The sequence below is a fragment of the Sus scrofa genome, chromosome 4, assembly GCF_054392235.1.
Source record: "Sus scrofa isolate SSC_HxYL_T2T_F1_AM1 chromosome 4, Sscrofa_HxYL_maternal_Yorkshire_Landrace_v2.0, whole genome shotgun sequence".
Taxonomy (NCBI): domain Eukaryota; kingdom Metazoa; phylum Chordata; class Mammalia; order Artiodactyla; family Suidae; genus Sus; species Sus scrofa.
This window is the reverse complement of record NC_139386.1, coordinates 2,682,392-2,689,930: the sequence shown is the minus strand read 5'-3', so window position 1 is coordinate 2,689,930 and position 7,539 is coordinate 2,682,392. Positions and strand designations below refer to the sequence as shown.

Sequence of the window (7,539 nt, the reverse complement as noted above, 5' to 3'; positions counted from 1 at the left end):
GGTCTGCGCCCCACGGCATTGGTAGGGCAGCTGGACTGCAGCTGGGGCTCCCCTCCCCACCAAGCTGGTGCTGGCTTGAGCACCTGCTGCCTGGGCTGCCTCACACAGCGGAAGGCGAGAACCTGCCTCTCTCGCAAAGCCTAGACCCAGAAATCAGTACAGAGCCCACTTCTGCCATATTCTGCAGGTGGGCCTGCTTCTCAAAGGAAGACTGTCAGGGAATTTAATCGACCCCAGTGATGGGCCAGGATTTGAGCCTAGATCTTTCTGAAAACTTTAAGCCTTCCTGCACAGAGATGTGTGAACGACAAGCAACCAACGCTGGCAGCGGTGCCCAGCTGGACCCATCCAGCTCCCTGGGCCACTTGCACACGTCCACCCAAACTAGAGAAAGATAGTAATTTTTTTTTTTTCTTTATTGAGCCACACCTGCTGCATACAGAAGTTCCCAGACTAAGGGTTGAATCGGCCTACACCACAGCCACAGCAATGTGGGATTTGAGCCACATCTGCGACCTACACCACAGCTCACGGTAATGCTGGATGCTTAACCCACTGAGCGAGGCCAGGGATGGAACCCGCATCCTCTTGGATCCTAGTCGGGTTTGTAACATGCTGAGCCACGATGGGAGCTCCGAAAGGTAGTGTTCTGAAACCAGGTGTCTTGCTGCCTGGCCAGGGCAGCGGTCTGCTGGCCCCAGGTGTCTGGTGCAGTCCTACTCCTTCCTTCCGGGAGCTGCCAGCTCCATCCACGTGGTTCCCAGGGACCCGCCATGCTTTTGCATCACCCTGTCGCTGGTCGCATGGAATGGCCTGGGATGGGCACCTGCCCCGGCTGGACCCGGGATTTCCTCCCTGGGACTTGCACACACGTGTTGTGAGTTGAAGGAGCCACAGCCGCAGGCCTGAAAGGAAAGATCACCGGGGGAGAGAGAGGGAGGAAGCTGGCAGGGGAGAGGAGCCAGCAGGGCAGACCAGAGCGTCCCCGTGGCCTGCCATGCCCTGAGCTCGGTTTGGGGGCCTGGCTGCCCTTGGGTTACCTCTGCAGCCTCTGATAAAAATGCCCCCTGCAGATTTCTGTCCCCGGTCACCAAGAGAGGCCTGACGGAGGAGCCTGGTCACAGCAGCCTGGAGAGTCCCCAGCCTTCCGTGGCTCCCTCCTGGAGACAGCCCTGCTCACCTTCCTGTCTTGTCTCTGCTCCTCCAGTTCCTCTCCACCCCAAGGCCATAGGGAAGGTTCCAAATACAGACCTGGAGTTCCCGTTGTGGCGCAGTGGAAACAAATCCGACTAGAATCCATGAGGACGTGGGTTCAATCCCCGGCTTCACTCAGTGGCTTAAGGATCCAGCGTTGGCGTGAACTGTGATGTAGGTCGCAGATGGGGCTCAGATCCTGCATTGCTGTGGCTGTGGCTGCGGCAGCTGTAGCTCTGATTTGACTCCTAGCCTGGGAACCTCCATATGCAGCAGGTGCGGCCCTAAACGAATGAACAAACAGACAAAAACCAAATACAGACCTGACCTCTACCCCCCACCCCCCGCCTCGTATTCAGCCCTCCAGCTGTTCCCCTGGACCTGGCTCCTGCTGCCTCTGCTCCTCCTTCCTCCCCCTCCCCCGGGGCAGCAACTCTGAAGGCCTTGCTTCTTTGCCCAAACTCTCATGCCTCTGGGCCACCTTCATGCTGTTCCCTTTGATGAGACTCCCCCGTCTCCTTTTCATCTGGATAATTTCTCCTTGTCCATCATCACCAAGAAGCTGGGGCGGCTACCAGCCATAAGGCTTGGTGCTAAGAGTGTGGGCTCTGGGTGTTGCCACAGCACCTGGGTTCTGATCCCAGCTCCGCCACTTACTGTGTGACCTCGGGCAAGCTCCTGAACCTCTCTGTGTCTTGGCTTCTTCACGTGTGACGTGGGAGGATGACTGCTGAGAGGATGAGTGGGCCGCTCAGCAAAACACCAGGAGGTCCATTACCCCCAGAGCCCGTGCCTGGCCTGGAGGCCTGTGGCCCCGAGGTACTTCCGGGGGCCCTGTTCGCAGAGCGGCAAGGTAGAAAGGGCAGCTCAGGGACCACCTGGCTCCAAAGCTGCCCTTCAGCCACCTGCCCCCTCCCGGCCCCAGAGGGTAACCAGGGTGGTATCTGCCACCAGACTCTCCAGGTGCAGCAGGGGCTGCCGCCCCCTGCTGGCCAGTGCCTGTTACTGTGGACAATAGAGGCCTCACCAATGCCAGCAAGTGCCCACCAGGAACCAGGCCCGGCACTGTCACGCCCACTCCACAGGCAAGAACCAGGGCTTAGAGCCTCCAGGTCCCTCAGCTGGAAAGTAGCAGACCTGAACTTGGGGTAAGGACTGTCCCCTGCCCATATGCACGGTTCCCTCTTCACTCTGAGTCCCCTGTCCTCCCTTCCCTCCTGCAAAATTCTCCCCCTTGGAAAACACCTTTGAGTCACAACCTTCGGCTGGGCATGAACAAAGGCCAGTCCAGGGCTGCTAGGGGCTCCTGAAGAGTGGGGGGCTTGGCTGGAGGTGAGAGAGGGGCTCTCCTGCCTCTGAGGCCACATTCTGGTGAACAAGTTTGTGCATGGAGTTCCCATCACGGCTCAGGGGAAACGAATCTGACTAGTATCCACAAGGATGCAGGTTCAATCCCTGGCATCGTTCAGTGGGTTAAGGATCTGGCGTTGCCATGAGCTGTGGTGCACTTTGCAGATTCGGCTCAGATCCCACATTGCTGTGGCTCTGGCATAGACCAGCAGCTATAGCTCCAATTCGACCCCTAGCCTGGGAACCTCTGTATGTCTTGGATGTGGCCCTAAAAAGACAAAAACAAAACAAAACAACAACAAAAAAGCCAGTTTCGTGCAAAAATCTCTAGGTGTGCTCGTTGAAAGAACACATGACTAGGTAAGTGTACTCAGTGACTGGCACAAAGCTGTCACCTTTCCAAATGGCAAATTCTTAGTCATCCTTCAAAACCCAATTCAGGCTCGCTTCTGGGAATGAAGCCTCTTCTAAACCCTTCAGAGAGGTCACCCAGCACATTTCACTCTGGGGCATTGGGTACCTGGTGCAATGGGAGGTTGGGCATGAGGCGGACATCTGCGGAAGCAGCCTTGGAGGGAGCCGGGTGAGGACAGATGCTCAGGGAGGGCTTCTTGGAGGAAGAGGACGCTTTTGAGACTAGCCTGGAAGGATGGAGTCGTGCTGGGAAGACGAGGCAGAGGGCGGTGATGCTGTGGAGGGGACAGGGCAGGGGACTAGTCACCTGGGGCTGCCCAGCACGGTACCACAAAGCAGGTGTTTTAGAACAGCAGGGGCTCACTGAGCCAAAGTCAGAGAGTCGGCATGGCTGTGCCGTCTCCAAAGGTTCTGGGAGAGGACACGCTTCACAGCTTCTGAAGTGGCCAGGGATCCTCGGCGATCCTCAGCTTGGAGACCTCCCGCCTTCTCTGCCTCCGTCTTCGCCATCCTCCTTCTGGGAGTCTGGGCCAAACCCCCAAGAGGACAGCAGTCACTGGATTACGGTCCACCTCTTCCAGTCTGACCTCATCATAACTCGGTTACACCTGCAAAGACCCCATTTCTAAACGAGGTCACATTCACAGCACCAGGGGTTAGGACTTGAGCGTATCTTTTGGGGGCGGAGGGACGCAATTGAACCCACAGCAATAAGTACAGGTGTGGAGGTTGGGGAGACCAGTTCACGTGGGGGAGGTCAGTGTGGGGAGAGCCAAAGGACAGGGAGCGGGATGTCTGTGATGAAGGGGTCACTGCGGAAGGGTCTGATGCCCTGGGGTTGGGGGCTGGGGAGAAGGGGGTTGGCTTTGCGGCTGGAGAGGTCAGACAGGGTCGTACCCGCCCCCAGGCTTGAGCCCCACGCGGGGGGTGGGCTCTGCGCTCTGTGCTCATTAGCATCATCTTGTTTACCCCTCATGACAGCCCCCTGGGCAGCTGGCTTTTCAGCTCCAGGCTACAGACCAGGAAAAGCTCAGGGGCACAGCGGGGGAGGGATGAGCTGAGGTTTGAACCGGTGGAACAGCCAGGCCAGTGTGCCATGTCATGCAACAGCCTGTAAAAGCTGACGTGTGCTCCTTTGAGCTGAGGAATTTTGCCAACTTTGCCCCAAGGACTTTGGCCAACCTTTGGCCTGTCTTGGTTCGCCGCCAAAGGCGTGGCCTCTTTTCATTCATGCCTAATGACTGGGTTTATGCTCCCTCGGGGGTGTCTCATGCAGGCGGATTATCTCTAAACTTGCTTGGGGGCTTGGGTTTGTGTAACTGGCTGAATTTTGAAGGGTCTTCAGCAACGTGAATGTACTTTAAAAAATAGCAATGTGAATATACTTAAGGCCACTGAACTGGGCACTTACAATATTTAACATAGTAAACTCCTTGTTATGTATATTTTGCCACCATAATGATGAAGAAAGATTCTTGGGTTTTGAAAGCTCATCTTATGCTGATTTTCCTGAGGCCAGCAACTGCGAAAGCAGGAGTCCCCTCCAGCAGGGTCCCTCCACATTTTCTCCCATAGTCTTTATCACCTGCCTCTGAATAATCCAACCCTGGTGGCTGTGAGTGGTGTTGTGGACTGAACTGCATCTCCTCCAGATTCACTTGTTGACACCCCTAACCCCCACTGTGACAGCATCTGGAGACGGGACCTTAGGGAGATCAGAGCTCAGTGCCTAATCCAAGCTCATGAAAGTTTACCCCTACATTTCCTTCTAAGAATTTTATCGTTGCAGCTCTTCCACTGAGATCATTGCTCCATTTGAGCTAATTGTGTATGTGGTGTGAGGTAGGGGTCAGCTTCATTCATTTGCATCCAGTTGTCCCAGCACCTCTGTTGAAAATGTTCTTCCCTTCCCCATTGAAGTGTTTTGGAACTCTTATCAAAAGTGAATTGTCCAGGGAGTTCCCTTGTGGTGCAGCAGGTTAAGGATCCAGCATTGTCATTGCAGTGGCTTGGGCTGCTGCTGTGGTTCTCCCTGGCCTGGGAACGTCGACATGCCGTGGGCACAGCTGAAAAAAAAAAAAAAAACTGTCCATACATGTGAGGGCTTATTTCCGGATCCTCAGTTCTATTTCGTTGACCCATTCTTCTGCCCTTATGCCAGTACCTTACACAGCCTCAATTACCGTAACTTTACGGTAAGTTTTGAGATGAAGACCGTGGGTTTTCCAACTTTGCTCTTTTTTTAAAAGATTATTTTAGTCATTCTATAGTCTCTTCAATGCCCAGGTGAACTTTTGGATCAGTCCGTCAATTTCTGCAAAGAAGCTATGTGTGGGGTGATGTGAATTCCTAGTCACTTCAGACTTCTGTGTGTGTGGGCAAAGCAGGCTCTGGGGGCCCGAGGTCTATCTTGGCTGGGATTCTGAGAGGGATCACGCAGAGATCTGTTCACCCAACCTGAGAATGGTGAGTCTTCCAGTCCATGAACGTGGCAAGATTGGTTTTTAATGTAATGTCATTTTTTGAGCAGGTATAAGCGGTATTTGGTGGAAATTTTAAAAAGAAAGTACAAGAATTCCTGTCGTGGCGCAGTGGTGAACGAATCCGACTAGGAACCATGAGGTTTCGGGTTCGATCCCTGATTTGCTCAGTTGTTTAGGGATCCAGCGTTGCTGTGAGCTGCAGTGTAGGTCGCAGACACAGCTTGGATCCCACGTTGCTATAGAAGGCAGGCAGCTACAGCTCCCATTAGACCCCTAGCCTGGGAACCTCCATGTGCCGTGGGTGTGGCCCCAAAAAGACAAAATAAATAAATGAAAAGAAAGTACGGAAGTGTGACAAGGAAAAGGTGGTCACTCATCCTGTCACCCTGCTTCCTGGGGACTCCCCCAGAGGCTGCCTCCGATCCAGATTCACCTGCTCTCCTGCAGGGAGCAAATGCAGTATCTAGGCTCCCAGCCTTCCTGGCTGGGCTGTAGGCTCGGCCTGCCCTTCCCCGCTTGCCTTTGTTCCCTGACGCTTTCCGCAGACGGTGCTGGGGCTCTGCCGGTCAGCTCAGCCCTGGAGGGTGGGCGCACCACCCCTCCTCCGACTTTGCTGCTTTCCCTCCCAGGGCTGGCGCCTAAGGCTCCCATTTGGAGAACAGACCCTGGCTCAGCAACTGATTGGCAGGGAGAACTAAGGCCCCTCCCCCTTGCCTTGGGCTGGGGGGCAGGTCCTAACTTAGCCCCAAGGATGATGAGGCTTCGCTCACCCTCCAGAGTCCCCTGCAGGATCTGGCTCAGCCTTCCTGTGACGTCACCTGAGGACATTCCGCCTGGCACCCCACCCCACACTGCCCTCTGGCCCCCGGTCCCCACCCCCAGGAATCTTTGTCCAGGGAGTGCCGCTCGGGACGGGAGCCAAGACCGCTGAGCTCCGCTGGCCCCCCTTCCGTCCCTCTGACCGCAGGGCTTTCTCTCATGTCCATCCTGCTCACCTGACGCTGCTTATTTATCAGCGATAACCTCGTACCCACGTCTTCTCCGTCATCTTGCCCTGTAGGTGTGGACGTGCTTGCACGAAATCCCTAGGAGTGGGATGGCAGGGTCAAAGGGCGAGTGCCTTTGGAACCCTGAACGCTGGAGCTGTCTTCCGCCCCACCGAGGCTCAGAGGCTTGGAGACAAACGCGAGCGACCGCGGGACCCGGTCCGGGCCCTTCTCCCCGCTCCCAGCAGGGGGCGCACACTCCGCCCCGTAGGAAGGGCCGGCCGGGGAGGCGGGGCGAAGCCGGGCGGGCAGAGCTGGGGGGAGGCGCTCGCCTTTCCCGCGCTGCCCCTCCGGCGGCTCCTTCCCCGGCCTGAGTCCCCAGCTGGTCTCTTCCTGGGGGAGAAGAACGCGCTGCGGAGTGAAGGAATCCACCGACGAGGAACCAGGGAACGGCTGCAGACGCCGCCGACAGTCCGCTGGGAGGGAAAGGGTCAAGGTCAAGCTCGTCCGCCCCGCCCTCTAGGGGGCAGAACTCCGGGTCTGCGGGCTCAGGGCCTCGTCCCACCATTCCATCATTCCTCCGGTGTTCTTGTTTTTGTTTGTTTGTTTGTTTTGTTCGGTGTTTTTGTGTGTTTGCCTCGGCTGCGACCTACGTCGCAGCTCAGTGCCGATCTCCCACCCACTGGGCGAAGCCAGGGATCAAACCCACGTCCTCATGGGTACTACTGGGATTCGTTTCTGCTGCCCCACAACGGGAAGTCCCTGTCACCATGTGTTTAATTGGCTATTTAGTGTCATTCTAAGTAAGGAAAAGTGAAAAAATTTACATCTTTTTTTTTTTTTTTTCTTTTTAGGTCCTCACCCCAGGCATATGGAGGTTCCCAGGCTAGGGGTCCAATGGGAGCTTCAGCTGCCGGCCTCCACCACAGCCAAAGCAACGTGGGATCTGAGCCACATCTGCGACCTACGCCACAGCTCACAGCACTGCCGGATCCTTAACCCACTGAGCGAGGCCAGGGATTGAACCTGAAACCTCATGGTTCCTAGTTGGATTCATTTCCTCAGCACCATGACGGGAACTCCTGTGTTTTGAAGAAATACCAATTAAATTT

At 55.8% G+C, this 7,539-nt stretch overlaps 1 long non-coding RNA gene across 3 annotated transcripts; it reads right to left on the bottom strand.

Annotated features, from left to right (window-relative positions):
- Positions 1 to 430: 430 nt before the first annotated feature.
- Positions 431 to 6,685, bottom strand: LOC146403640 (uncharacterized). 3 transcript variants are annotated; one of them, XR_014842909.1, is made up of 4 exons: positions 6,437 to 6,685; positions 1,852 to 3,233; positions 1,252 to 1,478; positions 431 to 905 (listed from the first exon to the last, which is right to left on the bottom strand). It is a non-coding gene; the product is annotated as an uncharacterized LOC146403640 (long non-coding RNA). The 3 variants fall into 3 exon arrangements; XR_014842908.1 differs by having other exon boundaries at positions 431 to 1,478; positions 1,852 to 1,924; positions 3,065 to 3,233; XR_014842907.1 differs by having other exon boundaries at positions 431 to 1,478.
- Between the last annotated feature and the right edge of the window lie 854 nt (positions 6,686 to 7,539).